General features: G+C 35.2%; 4 non-coding genes across 4 annotated transcripts; all 4 read right to left on the bottom strand.

Moving 5' to 3' along the window:
- Positions 1–13,118: 13,118 nt before the first annotated feature.
- On the bottom strand, positions 13,119–13,191 carry Trnak-uuu. Its single transcript has one exon. It is a non-coding gene; the product is annotated as a tRNA-Lys (tRNA).
- A 1,222-nt stretch (positions 13,192–14,413) lies between these two features.
- Positions 14,414–14,486, bottom strand: Trnak-uuu. The gene has a single exon. It is a non-coding gene; the product is annotated as a tRNA-Lys (tRNA).
- A 218-nt stretch (positions 14,487–14,704) lies between these two features.
- On the bottom strand, positions 14,705–14,777 carry Trnak-uuu. The gene has a single exon. It is a non-coding gene; the product is annotated as a tRNA-Lys (tRNA).
- Positions 14,778–21,272: 6,495 nt separating this feature from the next.
- On the bottom strand, positions 21,273–21,345 carry Trnak-uuu. The gene has a single exon. It is a non-coding gene; the product is annotated as a tRNA-Lys (tRNA).
- Positions 21,346–21,633: the final 288 nt, after the last annotated feature.

The raw sequence follows: 21,633 nt of genomic DNA, 5'->3' as shown, positions 1-21,633 counted from the left end.
AGACGTTTATTATTTTATTCTATCTCGATCTTATCATCCACAGTGTTGCACTGTTTCAAAACTACAAACTTAGTTTTTTAAACTACAAACTAACTAAACGGCAGTCAAAGAGAAATTAGATTTAAAAACAATTTGTATTGGATGCAATTTATCAAATCCATATAATCATATCCATCATAAAAAACAACAATTTCTTCCCAGTCATATAACACTGCTTCCGCTGGGCTATGTCAGTACAAGTTAATCAAGTTACTTACGCTAAAGGTGTCCTTTTCTTTCTCTGCTTTCTGGTTATTAAATTTAATGTTCGATCCAATTGTAGTTCGGCCTTGTTAATCCTTACAAATTTTGTAATTCCTTAGAAGTTTTTTAATTATTGGTAGCAAAAATAATTGTTATAATATCGTAGATAGACATAGAAAACAAGCAAAGCATCAAAGCATAATCATATAAATAGCTGTATATAAATACAATATTGATAATAAATTGAAAAAAGCGAGTTAAGTCAGTCTATACACTTCAACTAGTTAATCGTAGGAATACAAAAATATAACTTATAGTCAGAAACAGTAAAAATAATAGCACCAGTAATTTCTAAACTGAAGCTTATATTTAAATTTAAAATTCAATGTGTGTGCTTTACTTACAAAAAAATACATTTTTTTTTTAAAGCTAGTAGTTTTAAGTAAAAGGACAGTGTTTAGGCATGCTTTTTATCTGTGACTTTGTAATGGTTTATAAGTAGTCTAGTAATTAGTGAGTGACATGTTTTCATAAAGGAAAAATGGAGAATATTATGATCTAGGTACTATAGGAAATCAATTTAATCAATATTTACGATCACCTTTATAGTAAGTAAGCATACTGAATTACGGGTTTAATTCCTGTCGATTCATAAAGTGTAATACTGTAAGTGTTAACATTAGTTTTACTAATTTTTTACCCACACCTGTAGTTTCCCGATGTGAGTAGCAGCACAGGTGCCCCTTGTATATAAGTCAAAAAGAAAAGTTGGTATGAATTATGAAAATGATTGATTTGTTGTCGATCGATAGCTTAGGCATTTAGTGGATCAGTGGATATTGCGTACAAAAAAATATACTTTGTTGCCAAATTCATTTGACCTATGACATAGTTTATAAATTTTTTTTTTTTAGAACACTTTTAATCTGAAACTGACATTTTTGGTTTTTTTGGTGTGAAGTTTTATTAATACATATATATCGTGAGACAACCATTACAGTTGCTACAGATATGTATGTACATGATTGACATGAAAATTTAATTCAATTCAAATTTAAGTAGAGTCCTGTGGCGGTAGGAATCCAGCGGGTCCTGTTGTCGAGCAGGTTGATAGCCAGAATATTTGTATAATCATCGCTCCACTTGCGTATTTCTTCCATAAAGTAGGGAATATTAGGGTCTCTATGCAGGACCGAGTCTTTGGCATACGGGGAACATTTACGATTTGTCTCAGCACATTGTTTTGAAATCACTGAAGGATTTCAACATTTGTCAGCCATTTTAATTGCATTAGATTGTAACAAATATTTCTTAAATTTTGAATTTTCTCTATTTGTGTCATCAGCCAGGAATAGTAAATTGTTGCTAAACGCTAAAAGGAATAAAAATAAAGAAGGTAAGTAACTAATCAAGTAAATTTCTACAAATTAACTAACCTTTCACAGAAACACATTTCCCAGTTTAAATTTAGAAAAGTTGACATATTGAATTATCATTCGTTTGAGCAACTTACCGGCTAGATTATTTTATCATATCGCATTGATTAATCATTATTATCAATATCTTAATTACTTTGACAAAATAAGAATTTGTACACACTTATGTCCACAGGGTAAGTAGAAACACAAAAGGGGCCGATGAAAATTTACCCAGGGAGGAGACAGGTGGAAATTGGCCAAGGAGTGCACAAGAAAAAACAGAGCTAGATTGACCCATTTGGTCCCTCTATGCCCCTCCCCACTCTAAAATTTGTTATGGTAATGGTAATAGCAATTTGTGTGCCAAATTTGCAATGTAAATTTTGTTTTGGTTGACACATAGAAATAAATTGAACTAACAAAAAAAAAAAGAACATTGAATGGAAAAATGTTAAAACACAAGCAGAAATGAAAGAAAACGAATGCATGAACAAAGAAACTCACGTCCGGTTTGGATAAAACATTTCCAAATGCTATGCAAATGATTCACAAATCGAAACACTTGACGTACACTACAAATTTTGAACTTTAAAGATGTTCCAAAAATGAGTGAACCAAGTTTAAGAAATAACATCAAAATTCCATCAAGAAAGTGAACTTTACCCTATTTTTCTAAGAAATGTTAAGTTGATTTAAGAATTCTATACAAAATTAGCTAGAAACGATTGCATTCTGTTGTATATACTTTACAGATTACATATATATTTATATATTCTGAAAGGATTGATAAGTTTTACTCTTGGTCCCACATATGTATGTAAGTATTAGGCATTAACACTTAGAACTTGCATTATATATTCTTCAGCTAACAAAAGAGACAAATTTTTATAAAATCATACTAATTACCAACTATGAATAGCCAATGAATAACCTGATAAACACATAAATTAGCAATTTTTCGATTTCCAGGTTTATCCAAGATATCTGTAAGAACAAAATAATATTCTAGTCAAGTGGATATGATTTACTAATAGAACTGTTGATATTAAAATTGATCTAATTATTTGTTTATTGGTTGCTTGATATTTGCATTTGGAAGTTGAAAATTATTATAAATTTTATTGTAACATTAATTGATATTTTTTAAACAATTTAGCAGATCATAAAGTCTTTGGGTGTAAATATGCCAAAACGTTTCGATGACACATTTTACACACATTTTGTTGAAATTTCACAAGGTTGTTTTAATTGATTTTTCGTTTGATGAATTTGATTTTTTAACACTTGTCACTTGTTATTGTTGTTACTTTTTTTGGTTTGTTTGTAGAACATTGAACCACTTAAACCTCTCTAGAACCGAATTTGTCCTTAAAAACTAGTATAAAACAAATTCGGATCTACAGGGTAGACGTAGAACAAAGCGAGTATGTTAAACTAAAGCTAAAGTACATGCTGGCATTCAAATTATTTTTATCGTGCCACACGTGATGCCTTATGAAATGACCCATAAAAATGATTACAAAGCTCACAGGGTGAGGTAATTACTATATATGTTGGCTGGTTGGTTGGTTGGTTTGTTGGTATTGAGCCATGTCCATCCATGTCCGTGTTTAAACCAAATGCCAGTCACGAAAGTCCTTGTTCGATTGGACGAGGCTGTTGTTAAATTATGTCTTCATTCCATCGCCTCGAAACATCAACTGAAGCCACAGACATGCAGTTGTAAGGCATGAAGATTAGACCCGAAAAAAACTAAAAGTAAGAAATCTGTGATTGTTTCGCTGTTATCGGAAGACACCTGGTAATGATAAGATAAGAAACCTTAGTGATAGTTAGCAATGTCTTGTTCATATCTTTTGCTGGCATTCTTAGGTGCGCTGCTTTCATATATCTAATTGATTGAACGCACTGGAGCGGATTAGGGCAACTTTCTTCATGTCGAACACATTTAATGATAGATAGTTTGCTTAAAGACGCATACACATATTTGCCTTGAGCTCTACGAAATCAATCAGGTAATTTTACTTGAAAAAATAGTGTCATCACATTGCCATAACGTCGCGTCGCGTCGCGTCGCCTCTCTAAGCTGGCAATCAGCCTAATTTGTGTATGTGTACTTCCCGATTAGGTAGGCGCCAGAAATAAGTCCAGAAGGCTTTAACTTTTACCATGCTCCACTTTACATTGTACTCTTTGTCTTTTGACTTTTGTTCGATGGATGATTCAGCATGCCCAGAATGGGCCTTCTTCTCTCAAGTGCTGAGTAATGCTCCAGAAGGATTCGCGGTGTCAAGGATGAGACTGCAAATCAAAGGGCACAGTGGGCATCACTAAAGCAAAAACTGAAAGTAAATGATGGTAAAATATGTTAACAAAAAATATTTAAAATTCATAAATAAATTCAATACAATAAAAGCTAAAAAATTGTTTAATTTGAGTCTTCTAAATCTATATCCTCAATATCTATAGTCCTTTCTTATTACCCTTGAAGACTGTTCCTTAAAAAATTTAGTATATTTGTTTGCGTGTGTGTGTGTGTGTGCGTAAGAGTGGTAGATATTTGTCTGTATGTTATGTCCTGCAAACGTAGAAATCTTAGCCAATTAATTAATGGCTTTTTAGCGTTATTCATTAGCACTAATCGCCTGGAGGCTGCTACTGCTGCTATTTAGCATTAGAAACTTAAATGGCTGAAACATTTAAGCCGTGGCCGACCGCCTAGGCCTAAGCCCCGAAAGTTAAGCCCCGGGCAAAGTCAAAAACCTTTTGCCACACGGAGGGATGGAAGGCGGTGTGAACCCTCCAGATTAAGTCCTGTGTAATGGCAACAAATCTTGCGTAAACAAAGGAAAAGAGGACATAGCATTTTGACTTTAACATCCCGCTCTCATTCTCTAGCCATCCCTGTTTCTCTCACTCTACTCCTCTCTGTCTCACCACTGTGCAAGTGTGTGTGTTTGTGTGTGTGTGGTGCCTGTTTGTCTGCTGGGTGGTTTCGCCTTTTCGTCCTTTTGCAGCCTCAATATGGCTGCTGCTGTTCTGGATTAGCGCGTCTCTCTAGCTCTCTCTTTTTGTAGTTCTATCTCTCTTTTCGCTGCTCCTTCTTCGTCTCTCTTTCACACTCGCTGTGCGTTAGTCTCTCTCTCCAAATGTGTACACACAATCCACAAGCAGTCAGGGTGAAGGACCACTGTGGCAGGCAGCTGGTAGAGTCCTGTTCGCGGTCCTGGTTCTGGTGGTTGTGTTGGTGGTGGTGGGTTTTTTCGTGCCCCTGGACTCGCTTCAGCGAATTCCGTTTTCAATTGAAAAACGTACCAAAAATTGAAACACGAAATGCTCTAAATGCTCATAATTAACTAACCTTGTGGAAAATTAACGCACTTTCGCCAAAATGACTTACATCATCGGACATTCAAAAAACTGCCGCACGCCCCTTATCATTCGAACCACCCACCTCCCCGGCACAAATAACGCCCATTTGTCCCCACCTCTCCCACCTCCAACCGCCAAGTTTTGATATGCTAATTGATTTCACGTGGTTCGCAGTTAGCACATTTGCCGCAAAAACTTCCAACTTCGATTTTACTGTTGACAGAAACCAGAGGGAAAAATTTATCAAATTTATCAAACAAACAATCATTTTCCATACTTTAATAAATTTGCAAAAATGTTGTAGATTTGCTAATTTTAGTTAAATATTTAAACAATCAATGTCACTATTAATTGTTGTTGTAATAAATAGATAAAAAATGGCATTTTGTGTATCACTAATGTTTCTATTATACATATAGATAAATACACTGAGAGAATAAATAAATATCGCAATCGCAACTAATGAAAACTTTTGCCTTGACATCGAATTTCATCTGTAATTTTGTTAATCACAGAGACATAAATATCTCTACGTTACAATTTGAAAATTATATAGTTTGAATTCCTTAGATATTCTAAATTTACTAAAAGTACTTAACCATTATATTCTAACACTCGGAACAATTTCTTGATATTTAGATTTGACTTTTTGTAAAGTTTTCCGAATATTTTTCACATGGCATACTTTTTTTCCAATTTTTAAAGCCGTAAACATTAAATTTCGTAGTTAAATATTAATGTTTTTAGCATTTGAAATTGAAAATCTTATAAAATTTTAGAGCATAACTAAAAATTTTAACCATTAACCGTTAGATCTTGTTATTTTTAAGCTTTAAAATTTTGTGACTCATTCAAATATGTTCGTTTTGATTAATAATATAATAAACGGTCCATTGATCAATATTCAATTTAAGCCAAAACTATTCGATTACAAATTTGCATTTTGTTAAAAAATTGATGGATTTTCTGTTTCAATAAAATCAACATAAATAAAACACTATTTACATATATTTCCCTCTTTCTCACTATCCAACGATGAATTTCTCTTTCCCCCTCTCTCTCTCTCATTCTCTCTCTCTCTCTCTGTCTCTCTCTCCCTCTCTGAATGTAAATTAAAAAGTGAATCTGTAGCTGGGCTTTAGTTAAGGGCTCATTTCAAATGGAAAATTTCAATTCACTTGGCATATTTATTTGAGTTTCATGCAAATTTTTATAGACGATTCGAAACAGAATCGAATGAAGTTTTTCCAAGTAAATGTGAAGGGTTCATTCGGCCGACATTAGGGAAAACATTTTTGTATGCGCATTTTTAAAAGTCGATAAGAGAATTAATTTAGTTAAATTAAGGACGTGAAGATACCCTGTAACCATGCTATAGATTTGGGATGAAAACTTGGTAAAACGTTTTGAACAGAGTTTATTAAGTTTAGTTCAACTCAAACTGAACTCATTTAATGAACCTCTACCTTTAGAGTGGTATACATTCAATATACCCTTTTTGCGGTAAGTCTAAAGGGTATACCAAATGAAAATGCGACTAACTAACTAATACAAAAATACCCAAAATGCTTATTTTGTAAACAACTGGGAAACAGGAATATAGCGGCAGGCAGACAACCGGTACGCAGACACACATGAACATCTCATCTCCAGATAGATAGACAGACATATATATTAAAGATACCAGATACAAAATGCCGCAACTTTGCAGGTCTGCCGACATCGACGGCTGAGCAAACTGTTTTGAAATTCTTTCATTTCTCGCGTCTTCATCTACCTGCATTCAATTTTTCAGTCTCAGCTTCTTTTGCGCGATTCGCGGTAATCATATTCAGAGGAACTAAAAACCAAAACAACCTTGGCCCTTCTTTCAAGCTCAAGCTCAATCTCAAGTTCTTTCTCACTCTGTTTCTCCCTCTCTATCTCTCTCACTCTCTCTCAACTCATTTGTCTCTTCCGTCTGTGTCTCTTTGGGCAAACAAAAACAAATATGGTAGATAGGTCGGGTCGCAGTTAAGTACAGTGTGGCAAAATAATGCTAAAAATGTGCATTGCCAACATGTTGACATCTTTGCAAGGTAAATGATCTTCATTCTCTCTCTCTATGTCTCTCCCTCGCTCTCTCTCTCTCTGCCATCTGCCCCTTGTTTCATTACCCTTCTCTCCTTTTCGCTCCATCATGACTTTGATTTATGTGCGAAGTTGTGGCACAAAAACAAAATAAGCAGAAGGAAACACTAAAATTCGCCAGTCATTGCCCCTTTTGGCCGGACAACGGGGAATTTAAAGGTGCCAGCCAACATCGTGAATGGGGGGGGCTGAGTGAGAGAGACCACTGAAAGAAGGGCAGGCCAGAGAGCCACGCATTCTTCACATTGCCCTTTTGTTGTATGTATTTATTCTGTTCGGTTTGGCGGAACTTCCGCTGTTGCAAGAGGCAACAAACATTTCATTGCACTGCCGCAATGTGACTTTAAAATGGGGAATTATTTCATAAAAGTTGGCTTACATACATACAACGACTTTTATATCCAACTTCAAAAGTTGCCGAAAAAAAGAACTAAGAACAATAACCCTCTCGTATTTGGGCTATCCATCATGCTTTATCATTTATAAAGCACAATGATACTATTTATAGGGTATTAACAAATTTTAAACATGAATCAGCCATCACTTTTAAACAGAGACCCTTTAATCGCTTCTAATGCTTTGTTTAAGTCGGGTAAATAACTCAGCTAATTATGATATAGTATTTCTCTAAAACTAAAAGGATCACAAAGTACTTATATGTGATCTAGAAGGGCATTAAACAAATCAAAAAGAAATGATACGGCACAATTTTGATTTGATATTATCGGAAATACCTTTCTGCATATTTTTGCTTTGGTGGATTCTACAAAATCTATATCCTTTTTGATCCTTTAGTTCTTATTAATGTGGTGTTTAAGATTCTTCCGAATGGCCAACTCTACAGATAAGTGGCAATATATTTAAATTATATATACTCTGTTATGAGTCGGTTAATTTTGATAAAGAAAATGAAGTAAGTTTTCAAAAAATGTGAAATAATGAATGTAAAAAGATCAGTCAGATCTATCAGTCCATTAAAAGCTGACTAAGGAAATAAATTGTTCATACCGATTGCTATATAGACTCAACTGTCAATAATCTTTAAACACAGAATGATGATACGAAACCAATGCAAACTTCATTCCAATTCTCACTTGCCCAAGGTATTCTCTTTGCTATATAAGACAGAAATGCTTATGATTAATCGATCTCAATGAAAATTAGCATTTTAAATGATTTAAAATTATAAAACTCTTCTTGATCCAACAAACAAGTGATTAAGCATCTTAAAACTATGGATAACACTTTCGCTGAATCAATAATCTATATTTATGATTATGATTATGATTCTAGGAATGCTTTTCTCTCCACTTTCAAACGTTTGACTGATGTTATGAGTATTTGCCCATTGTCTTTACAATTTGGGTCACATGCTTTTTCTTCGGTTTTTTCTTTTTCTTATTTTTTTTAAGGGGGTTGGTGGTTTACCAAATATTTGCATAAAGTTTATAATTTTAATTCAAGTTTATAATTTTCATATTTAGGTTAGTCAAGCAGTTGACATTAGAGAGCAAATGAAAAAGGAGAGAAATGTGTGTGTGTGTTAAAAATGCAAAAGAGACAATATTAAGCTAGAATTCAATAATGAAGCACAACCAAATGTATAAAAAAGTCATAAAAACTAAAATAAATTTAAAAAAAAGAATCACTGCCTGACCTAGCAAGTTTTTTTGCTGTGTTTCTTCTCTTTGTTAAGATTATTAATTTGCATATGAACACAAAACGAAGGCAGATTGAACAATTAGAGATGTAGAGAGATCTATGTTCGAATGGGGGGGGGGGAGAGGAGAGTATTTTGCTCAATATGGCGCACCGAATGAGTGCATCGAATACATTGCAGCGTTGCATTTTCAGTCAATTTTTCGAATAGTAAGATAATAATTATGATTGGGGGGGATTATGTTCATGGAATATCCTTTGCAGCTGTCACCACAGTTATTTCGGTATACTATTTAACCCATGCCTTGAATGGCGGGACAAGTGTTTGATATGGGAGGGTAGATATCAAGAAGGGGTGGCCTTAAGTAGAATGTAGTTGCTGCTGCTGCTGGTTGTTGTTGTTGTTGTTGATAGAGCGACAACGAGGTTGTCTATATTTCTTGATTCTTTTTTTTGCCCTCCTAAAATTGTGTGTGTTTGTGTGTTTGCTGGGGTTGTGGGGTGGGGTTTTCTGTTTTCTGCGCAAAATGAAAAGTGGTTGAAAGGCACGACAACGAGTGAAAACGAGGACAAGCTCACAGGCTCAAAAGGCTTTTTCCCGGCACATGCGTACAAATGCATCTAGTCCCAAAGAAAGAAGAAAAAAACTAATACGAGGAATGTGACATTTTTTCCTCACATTTCTCTCGACCAAAAGAACACATACCTCTTTCTCTTGCTGAACACCATTGGAAAACTTTGTTGAATTTAAATTAAAACTTGAAAATAGTTTCAATTTTTGTTACTTTCTTTGAAATTTTCACTTGAACTTTAAATTGTTGCTTTGCTTTTTTCGTTTCTCGTTCGATTGGTTGTTGTATTCAAACACTTTGTAAACCATTTAACGCACATCCAAGATTTAGGGCTTCGATTTTGTAGGATCATCCTGCAGGATAATGACTGCAAAAGTGACGGCAGGCGGGCGGGCGGGCGGGTGTGTCACAGAGAGAGCTCGTTAGGTAGTAGATGTTCTGGCCAAGTTATGGCCGTCGTCGTCGTTGCCGCCTTTGCCGCCGCTGCTGCTGCCGTTGCTGTTGCTGCTGCCGTCGTTCATTTACGTTCTGTTGCGTTCGGCGTCAAATTTCAAACTGAAACCAAAGTGAAGTCAGTTTGCCTGGTTACTGAGCTCAGAGCTCGACTCTCACACACAGTTGTTCTTTTCTTTTCGTTCGTGTTTTTTTTGTGTTTTGTATTTTGCGCTAAAGTTGATAACAGCCATAATGGGTGTCTTTGTGTGTGTGTGTGTGTATATGTGTGTGTGTGTGTCCAACCACCTAGCACCTACAGTGGAGAGAAATGTGTGATAGTAAGAGAAAGAGCCAGAGAGAGAGAGAGAGCGAGACTAAATGAGAACATGTGAATGAGCCGCCTGAGCGTAAATACACTAAAAGAAATCGTTTTCTACACAAAATGCCCATGAAAAATAAAAAAAAGTTTCATATCTAAAGTCAATCCTCACTTTTTGAAGAAATCTGAATTCAATTTTCTATTTAAAAAATAAAATTGGAGTCTGTTAATGAAATAATGCCTAAAAAGCAAACCGTTTAAAACGGAATCAGATAAACAAATTTATCTGGAAACGGAAGCAAAACCAAACATCATTTCCGATTTATTTAAAATTAAAAGAGAATTATTATATTAAGACCTTAAGGAGAAGTCTTAATCACCACTTGAGGAACCACAATTTATTGAGTATTCTTTTGTTAGAATCATTCAGATTGAAACAAGTTTACATGCCAACTATTAAGTCTAGAAAATTCAATTCTTCTGCAATAATTTAAGGTCAAGGAACAGGAAAATGATGACCGAATACCTTGTTTCGAGATTTTGGCATAACAACATGTTTTTGGGAAACTTCTTTAGATATTCAAGTATGGTAGAACATCAATCAAAAGGTATTCAAATGCCTATGAAATGACTTATGAAAAAACACTTGATAAGAAAACTAAAGACAAAAACTCGGACATATTTTAAAGGTCTTTAAACACAGAATGATGATACAAACTTAAGTCCAATTCTCACTTGCCCAAGGTATGCTCTTTGCTTTCTAATTTCCATAGAAAAATCTAGAAAAAATTTCTCTCACTGTATTGACTCCTGGTCCTGCCATTTCCAGGCCACATGTAGACTTTCTGGTTGTGGATTCTGTTTCCACAACGAAATGGATGTGCCCAATACATTTTCATGTGCGTATTTTCTGCAAGGACCTCACTCTAACTCGCTGGACAATTTATGTGCCGCTCGTATCCTTGGCTCGTATCCCCAAGCTGGAGTCAATGAAACTTCTTTCTTTGTTAGACACGAGTGTGTATATGTACTATGGCCGTAGTACTCAGCTTCGGTCTGCTCCCTCCCACGTGTTATTCTATTTTTTTCCTTCTTTTTTTTTTGAGAATGAAATCAAAGTGGGATATTTAAAGCCTCATTAATCAGACTAGCGCTTTGCAAGTAGAAAAACTGAAAGGGAATAGAGAATCGCGAAACGAGAAATCCTTGAGGATGGGATGGAAGCCGATGAGATGGTGTTGAGTGGACGCCAGACATCGAACCGTGGGAGTTGGGAGGTGGGAGGTGAGAGGCGGCGTTAATGCGCTCATTAAGTTCAAATTTGTTGCTTTTGATAATTACACGATAGTTAATGGCTAAAAGATATAGGCAACTAGGATAAAGATTCCTTAAGATTCTTATAATATTCAATTTACCTAGAGAAACAAGAAATTTATTTCAACTATCAAAGAGTAAGATTGATGTGTCTTGATGAAGACAAAAAGACATCAGACTTTTTAATTTTCAATTCAAATATTTATAAATATAGATTAAAATTTTGTTTAACGTATGTATGATGAGTAAAATTTCAAAAATCCTTGAAATCTCGCTCGCTTTTGCTTTCTCTCGCTCTCCCTCTCTTTTTGTTTGGTTTGGTTTTTGCCATTTTGTTTTTTTCCTTTCAAAAAACTGTCATAAAATGACCTTAATAATCAAACGCAAGCTGCAAACGTAAGGAACTAAATGTGTTCAATTGTGTTTTCCATTTTCTTTTTCAAAATTTATGAGCCATATTTCTCCATTGAATGCTACCTGGAAATGTACCCAAACAGGTACGAGAGACCTTAGTTTCCTAGTTACGCATGCTGCGATGTTTTCTTTTGCAATTTTTTTTACGGAAATATTAAATTAATAAAAACCTTCCCTAAGTAGTGGAAAAAGAAAACCTTGTTCACTGTTAGCGAATCGAAACGATTTCTCTGTCATCTCAACGTCATGGAACAGTTTCAAAACGACGAATATATAGTTTGACTTTGGTTTATCATCTAAATATTTGCGTTTATTTTGTAGATTAACACACAGAGCCCAGGTCTCTTTTGTACATGCTTTCGGGTTGCTCTTTCGTTTTATTGTTGCATCGTCGTCGTGACGGCAATTTGATGATTTGTCGTAATGAATGCTAATTAAACGCATTCGTTTCTAGTCCACTTGGCAGCATCATATCCACGTTAAGTCCCAACCAATGGTAACTCGGCCAGAGGCAATCGAGAAACTGTTTCTGTTATTGTTATACCATGCACCCAAACGGGTGAAAAGGTATATTAAAGTGGCTAAATAAAAAATCGGTGGGCTATAAGGGAGGACCGATCTCAACATGTGGTCTTTTAGACTTAAAATAAATGTTTTTCTTTGCTGCATGGTATACCAAAGTCGGGCGAGATGACTTACTCACTTCATTCGTTTCGTTTTTTTTTTGGCTATCTCTTCGTTTAGCGGGATGGGCAAAGTGTGTCAAAAATTCTTAGGCGTATCCAGTGGATAACAAAAACGTTGCTCACACACACACACACGGAGTCTTAACAAATACCACGAATACTATCTCACTGGCATACAGATAGATACACAATACACAAGTACACCGATAGATACAGAGCCTTCCCCCCCAACCACCTCTCCACACCATTCTCTCTACAAAAAAAAAATGTCTTCGCTTAAACTGGGTATATCCAACAATATCGGGGTAAATGGAAAAGCAAATAAAAGGTGTTAATTTCATGAGGGTTTAATTAGACGTTTCGGTCTTTGGCATTATTCGACGATTTCTATTTTCTACTCTCAGGTTTTAACGCTGTTGCCAAGACTAGTTTATACCGAAGCATATATATACGTGTTATATCCAAAAAGATTTTCATGACCCAATTCAAATTATACCATAAAACAACAAAATTGTGTATGTAATAAAAGTGCAAAACTAAAACAAAAAAAATCGATCGCCCGAGCAGGGACTTGAACCCTGGACCCTTGGATTAAAAGTCCAATGCTCTACCGACTGAGCTACCCGGGCATATGCATTGCTCGCGTCCTACAGACGATACGTTAATTGAGCCAGAGCTTTAGAGAAAAGCTTTCAGCTTTTTTAGTAATATCGATTCGATTCTTGATCTTATTGTCAATACATTTTTATTTAATATGCAATAATTAGGAAACACTTTTTTTTAATAAAAGTAGTTTAGATTTTTATCAAAGGATATTTTCAATATAAATATAAAATCAATTTTAGTACAAAAGTTTCATTTGTTCTCTCTTAACTTAAAATATTAAGCGTTTTCAATACATTTTTAGTTCTTTTCACTAACTTTTTCTTTGCCTATTGACAATAAAATTCCCCCTGTCGGAAAAGCAAATGTAAAACTAAATGTGTCCCTTAACAGAAAAAAAAAATTTTACGTTAATCCACAATTCTACCTTTGAATTTTTGATCGACTGCAATTATGGGAGACCGAAAATTGAGTTTTCATATAAATTTCAATTATGTATTTTTAAAAACATCAAATTTTTCCTAAAATTTGGAGTGATAAAAAAAAAATTGTAAGGCAAAAAAAAAAAATTTGATGGAGCAAAAAAGATTGTGGTCCAACCATAATTGGTTGGGCTGATAACGGCAGTTCACTCCGGTACGCTATCCCACTACTGCCTAACACGGGAACTCTTGGCTGCTGGTTTTCACCCCTGGCCCGGTTCGTCCCTCCTTGGCCAACCTGAATGCCGTGGACTCCTCCATGGCACCCATATTGATGTCAAGCTTAGTGCGGACGTTCCGTCAACATGAGCTGGTCCGCTACACAGTGATTCCCAGCCTCAGGCCATCCCACAATCAGACCTCACAGAAGCGTGATTACAGAAGCTGCCAACCTTCCAGTCGAAAGGGACTCGGTTAAATGTCAGTGATAAGTGAGTTGTAGGGTTGAACCCACCGAGCAAACGACCGACTGCTTTGCCGACGCTCGCGTTGCCAACTAACACTGCTTGGCAATGGTAACAAAAGTGGTGCAATTAAAAATAATGTGTTGAGAAGAATGTACTAACACTGCTTGGCGATGGTAACGAAAGTGGTGCAATAACAAAATTGTGTGGAGAAGAACGTATGAAGGAAATATACCTTGAGGCAAAAAAAGACATTAAGTTTGTCTTAACAAGTTGAAAGTTTATTTTAAATTATTGTATTCCTTTTATAATAGCTAAAATAAAATAAATAAATGAATATGTAGAGGAATAAAAAAATTGATCGCCCGAGCAGGGACTTGAACCCTGGACCCTTGGATTAAAAGTCCAATGCTCTACCGACTGAGCTACCCGGGCACTTGCAGTAGGTGTGTCCAAGTGTCAATAAAACCCAACGCTTCTGTTCTATGCTAGAATTATTAAGAGAATGACATCATAAAATTCTTCAGTTGTTTATATTTTCATAGCCTGCTAATGCTAATTCTACGCGACAGGCTAAAGGCAACAAAAGTTTAAATAAATTTCTTTCAACACTAGAACATAAAAAAAATATAATACATATAAAAAAAATTGATCGCCCGAGCAGGGACTTGAACCCTGGACCCTTGGATTAAAAGTCCAATGCTCTACCGACTGAGCTACCCGGGCATATACCCTTCCAATGCCGAAATGCCATCAACATCCTGATTCTGAATAATGTGTATTACCTTCCAAAATATTATACCTTCCAAACCACATATTACCAAATTCCTGGGCAATACAACGTACATCGAAACCATTCGAAACAAGTTTGAAAACTGTGGAAATTTAAGGTAAGTAATTCTGCCGGCAATGGTTTTAATTGATTTAATGACATCCTTTAGCTCATTTTCTTCTTTCAGTTTGGCTGTGAGAATGGGATATAAGACAAATGTCTAATTCCTTGCCTATACAATTCGGAACCCATGGATGGTGGTGTTCTATACAGGTTAATACAATACTATCGGTATAATGGAATGAATGAATCTCGAGACTTTCCATGCTTCGCGCCGTGTTAAGAAGATTAAGAAGAGGAAGAATTATCGATAATTATATACTTTGGGTATAAATAAATGCAATAAAATTTACATCGATTAGTTACAGGTTAGAACTCTCTCTGTTTCACGCTGTAACCAGGTAAATTTGGCTTAATATTTTTGCTAAAGCTAAAGCTAAGCTAAACTATATCTGATTAATTCATTTGTTTATTTTATTTATTATTAAAATGAGCTTGTTGACTTGCCATGCCATTTCATTCCATGTTTATATGACTATCTGAAATACATACATATATTCAATTTTAATGCTATCCCGTAAAAAGTTACAAAGTTATTGACACAAGACACTATTTTCGAACGATCGTTCATCCATGGCAACTATATGATATAGCTAAGAAAATAAAGAAGTTACTTGGAAAAAGTTTCTTGTATTGCTAATCATACCTTATATGGTCGGATATGACTGAAAAGTCATGTGCGTTGCACAGTGCTAATCGTATACACTTTTTGCAAGGGTATTAAAATGACTATTGAAGCAAATTTCAGTTTCTTAAAGCAATTAAGTGTTAGTTCTGTTACTCTAAACTAGTTCGGTTACTGCCCATCGCCGTCTATTTCTCCATGATATTGACCATTTTGGGCTTGTGTTCTTGTATTCAGACAATCTTCCCATGAAGGTATAGAAATGTATTATCCTTTATTAAGCGGTATGAAATATTTTAGGTAGATTTTTATAGTACATTCAAAGAATATTTATAACGTTAGTTGTCATTGTATGGACGAATAAGCATATGCACCATTTTGATAGGCGTGTATCCATTCCAGGTCATAGCATTATAGTTAGTCTCTCCACTTCGGGGAAATACACCATTTGGGTTGCTAACAGTTAAATAGACAAACATTAAAGTTATTTAATTTAATGAATTTGTTACTTACGGTCCGCCACAATATTTGTACCACCAGCCACCTTGATTTTCCAGAGCACAATTATGAGCTTTGTGTTGATCATTGTCACGATCATAAGTCGAGAACGGTTGATTCAGATTCCAGTTTATCATTTTCTCCTCAGCAGTCCCATTAAACTTTCCAAGGACTCCAACACATAATTCTTTTCTTCATTTCCTACGCGAAAATTATCATATGTTGCAACTCGGTACTTTTCATAATCCTCACTTATGAGTATATACAATTGGTATCGTTGCGTATTCGTAATGCGATGCAACAGATCAAGCCCGATGAAAAATTCCTTTTCTATATTACCAAATCCGTTGCGATAATCGGACCAGCTTCTGTTAAAGTTTTCTCTTCCCGCGTATCGGTTCTGGATAACCATCCACTCTTTATTATCTGTTTCTACGTCGCAGAGGACAGGAAAGGGATCGATGTTGAAAAAACCAATTTCGCGTATACCCGTCGGTGATACGCCGTGACAACCGAATCGCAAACGTTTTTCCCTGTTCTATTTTCGAGAAAGTTAGAAGCAAATTCAATTTCCTATAATTCACTTTGCCACTTACATCAATAATTTCTTTTAGATATATAAAAAGGAAGATGCTTATTGCCACGAGGATGAGGGCACAAAATGCGATTACACTTTTAGTTCGCGAATTCATTTTGGAAATTAATTCAAAATAGTTTTAAATTTATTTTCACTTGGCACGTTTGACGACGTGAACGTTCCAAGGAGATCTAATTTGTATCTGAAAATATTTATTTTGTTGTGGATATACATACATATATCTATATGTAATTCGTATGGTTGCTCTTGTCTATGACGATATCATTGATAAAAGTGTTTGTTCTCTTCTACAAATGCCAATTGAAAGTATTTTCTCTTATACAGCATAGATATTTCTATACGTAGAAATTTATTATTTGTATTATTTGTGTACAAATGGTTAATACATATAAAGAAAAAGCATATTTAATTCTCTGGGTAACATGTAACGTAAGATTATTAAAAATTTATTCGGCCTTCTGACACAATTTAAACGATTAAAGTACATCTAACGATTCCTGCACAAATGAACAGATTTTTTCCTCTTTAATAAATTTATGGAGAAAGATTTATGAAGTACATATATAGACTTTTATTTCGCTAGTTTTTCCAATTAACTTTCCTTTGTGTTTTTTGTTTTTTCAAAAACAACGAACAGGACATGGGAACACTAGTTTCACCCATCATTTCACTCTGATTAATGGGTTCGTTGTCTGATCACAAAGGACTCCTTTATTCGGTGGACAAATCCTCTATATGAGTTGCTTATAAACCATTATTTTGACAATTATTTTAAATGTGGGGAACATAATGCAAATGTTGGGTGGGTAAGTAGAATAGTAAAGTAGTAGTAAATTATAATTTTTTATTCATTAACAATTTAGAAGATATTTGGCTTTACACATTTAGCTCGAATAAGCATCTGGACCGATTTAAGGGGAGTATATCCATTCCAACTCATGCTGTCCCCTTTATAGGCTGTTTCTGTGTAATATTTGCCATTGAGATTGCTAATAATTAAATAACAAAATATCACCAAAATATCAAAAAATAAAATTCATTTGCTACTTACGCTCCGGCACAATAATTATGCCACCAAGCCCCATCTAAGGCACAATTTTCGTTGGCAAGTTGATCATTGTCATGATCGTAGGTGGAGAATGCCTGATTTAGACTTATAAATGTCATTGATTCCTCTTGAGTCCCCGTAGATTCGCCCAATGACTCCAACGTATAGTTCTTATCTCCGTTGCCAATCCTAAAATTATCGTATCTGACAAACTTTTCGTTTCCATAATTATCAGTCATTTGGATGTAGAGTTCATATTGTTGCGAATTGGTAATTCGATGTAAAAGGTCTAGTCCGACAAAGAATTCGCCTGATATTTTACCAAACCCCTTTTGGTAATCAGTCCAACTTCTATTAAAGTTTTCACTACCATCGAATCGTTTGTGTATAACCATCCAACCACCATTGTCTACTGCTCCATTGCAGAGGGCAAGAAACGGATCCAGAGTAAGAATTTCAATTCGATTAATGCCCGATCTACGTCCATTGCAGCCGTTTTTTAGATTTCTCTTCTGACAGTTTTTCTATTTTGGAGAATGTCAAATATATTAATAAAACTTATGTCACCTTGACTTTGCCACTTGCCTTCGCGATATCTGTTCCGAATTCAAAAAGAAGTGCGACAGCACCAAGCAAGATGACTGCACAAAGTGCAATCACACTTATGTTTCTTCGATTCATAACAGACTAAATTAAATAATTAATATTTCCCTTAATAACACTTGTGCCGGCGATAACGTCTCGGAAAGATTTGATTAAAATGTCCAAAGATTCATTCCAACATATGTATATGTAGGTACTTTGGCATTTTGCCAGTAGCAGAATTGTTTGTTATCTCTTATACACAACATAATCATATTCGAAATATGTATTCTTGTGTGGTATATTAATAAGTATTTTGGTTTACACTTGATGCCAGTTTATTGCTTTCAAATCTTGCTTTTCAAAATGTCTAGAAACTATCAGAAATATTTGTGAATTTGTTTCGTATTTGTTGTGTTTTGATCGATGGATGTATTGCTTTTGGGCTGATTAGAATGAGCAAACTTCAAATACAATCCAAACTGGCATAACTGGGACTCGATAAATTTTTAGAAATTTCAAATAAACAGAACCGAAGATAGAAGAATGAGTATACACTTTATATATTTATCGTATTATAAGCGATTCTTTAATTCAGTAATTCCCAAAGTTGTCCAGCTGGAACGTTGATATAATATGAAATTTTCCGATTGTAGAGAATATATATTCTTTAATGAGATGTGTGAGACATGGATCGATGAATGAATGAGTACAATTATAATGAATAGAAAGAAAGAAATCTTTTTTTTCGAAATATTTTAAGTTATTTATTATAATTTTAACACTTTGGTCGAATCAGCAATTTCACAGATTCAAGACATCGACCTCCCAAAGGATCCCAAGATATACAGCTAAGAAATTTATTTTTAATTGGGAAATATCTGCGGTTCAAGTTGCTAAATAAAAGAAAATAGTTATTTTCAAAATGAATGAAGGAAAAAAAAATTAAATCGGTTACTTACGTTCCAAAGCAATAATCGTACCACCATCCCGCACTTATTTTTAAAGCACAATTATAGATTTTGTTCTTATCATGATCAAAATCATATGTCGAAAATGACTGGTTCAGACTGCTCTCAATTAAGTTTTCCTTAGATGTTCCAATATAATCTCCCAATGACTCCAATACATAATTCTTGGTTTCGTTGCCTATTCTAAAATCATCATAACTAGCGAATTCCAAAGGTCCGTTAAAATACCCCATTTCTATGTAGAGCTCATAACGACCCCAGTTTGTAATCCGATGTAACTGCTCAAGCCCGATAAAAAATTCTCCATCTGTATTGCCAAAACCATCACGAAATTCAGACCAGCTTCTATTAAAAAGTAGGCTACCATCAAATCGCCGCTGTACAACTATCCACCCACCGCCAGCTGTGTTATTATCGCAGAGGGCAAAAAAGGGATTAATATCACCCACATCAATCCAATATATACCGGATGATCGGCCATTGCAGCCGATATTTAACTTTCTCTCCATACATGGGTTTCGGTTGAAAATTTCATCCTGATTTAGAAAAGCATATAAGAAGGTGTATAAATTTTATTTGGCTACTTACCCAATGATCATTTAGATAAATAAAAAGTAGAAATAGTCCAACTATAAGAAAAAGTGAACCGAAATTCATTCTAGCAAGTTGCTTTACACTGCGCAAAATGAGAAGTCAACAACTTGTGCCAAAATTAAGACAATAAACACAAAAGACAAAACTACAATAATTTTGATCTTTTGTAGTCCGTAAGCAAAGCGACATTGATAGGCTCACGTGGAAATGTTGAGAGAGACTAACTTAGATGTCACCATCCCTCTTAAATTAAGTGACTTTAGCAACTATTCAACTCTTATACACGCATGACTCCTGTGCGTGCCCGACCTCTACGCGGAAACATTAAAAGGAATACACCGCGCGTCATCAGGTTAGGGCCTCTTTAGCTTCTCCATGAAATATTGTACAAAGATTCGGATATATTCGGATTAGGCATGCCATCCCACACTTTTTTATGCCATTTGTTTCTTGAAATAATTTTCCCTGCAGTAATGGATAGTTTTCTTTTTTCATTTGAATGTTAATAGACACTTAAGCGGCAATGGATTTTGATTGATTTCTTCACAAAAAATTTTTGAAAGTTGGGGACTCTCTAATACAGGAGCAGCCAAAAATTTAATTTTTAAAATTTGCGACAAATACATAAGTGACGATACTGTAGCGCAGGGAAGAGCTAAGGCGAAAAGGCGCCCAAAATTAGGAAACTAAAAGAAAAAATAGATAAATAATAAAATTAATTTTAAAAAAAAAGAAATATTTGATGGAGCAAAAAGATTGTGGTCCAACCATAATTGGTTGGGCTGATAACGGCAGTTCACTCCGGTACGCTATCCCACTACTGCCTAACACGGGAACTCTTGGCTGCTGGTTTTCACCCCTGGCCCGGTTCGTCCCTCCTTGGCCAACCTGAATGCCGTGGACTCCTCCATGGCACCCATATTGATGTCAAGCTTAGTGCGGACGTTCCGTCAACATGAGCTGGTCCGCTACACAGTGATTCCCAGCCTCAGGCCATCCCACAATCAGACCTCACAGAAGCGTGATTACAGAAGCTGCCAACCTTCCAGTCGAAAGAGTCTCGGTTAAATGTCAGTGATAAGTGAGTTGTAGGGTTGAACCAACCGAGCAAACGACCGACTGCTTTGCCGACGCTCGCGTTGCCAACTAACACTGCTTGGCAATGGTAACAAAAGTGGTGCAATTAAAAATAATGTGTTGAGAAGAATGTACTAACACTGCTTGGCGATGGTAACGAAAGTGGTGCAATAACAAAATTGTGTGGAGAAGAACGTATGAAGGAAATATACCTTGACGCAAAAAAAGACGTTAAGTTTGTTGTAACAAGTTGAAATTTTATTTTAAATTATTGTATTCCTTTTACAAAAGCTAAAAATAAAAAAATAAATATTTAGAGGAAATAAAAAAATTGATCGCCCGAGCAGGGACTTGAACCCTGGACCCTTGGATTAAAAGTCCAATGCTCTACCGACTGAGCTACCCGGGCACATGGTGTTGGGGTGTCCAAGTGTCAATATAAGCAAACGTCGTTTGCCTTCGAAGTATGTTGAGTATTTGTAGGAAGACCACTTGGAATTAGCAATTATAAATGGTTCTTAAATGTAATTATTTTTAGTAAATATATATACTTATAAGAACGTACATATATATATTTGGTGTGCAATATAGTAGAATTATAATCGTTTGAATTAGAAATAAATCTCGAATTTAAAGAAACCTCTAAAACAATTATTGGCTTTGTTGGACAGTGTTTGAAATATAATTGTGAAATTCT

This window comes from Drosophila willistoni, chromosome 3R (assembly GCF_018902025.1).
Source record: "Drosophila willistoni isolate 14030-0811.24 chromosome 3R, UCI_dwil_1.1, whole genome shotgun sequence".
In the NCBI taxonomy this organism is placed as follows: domain Eukaryota; kingdom Metazoa; phylum Arthropoda; class Insecta; order Diptera; family Drosophilidae; genus Drosophila; species Drosophila willistoni.
The sequence above is the reverse complement of the archived record's forward strand: the minus strand, read 5'-3'. Positions and strand labels throughout refer to the sequence as shown.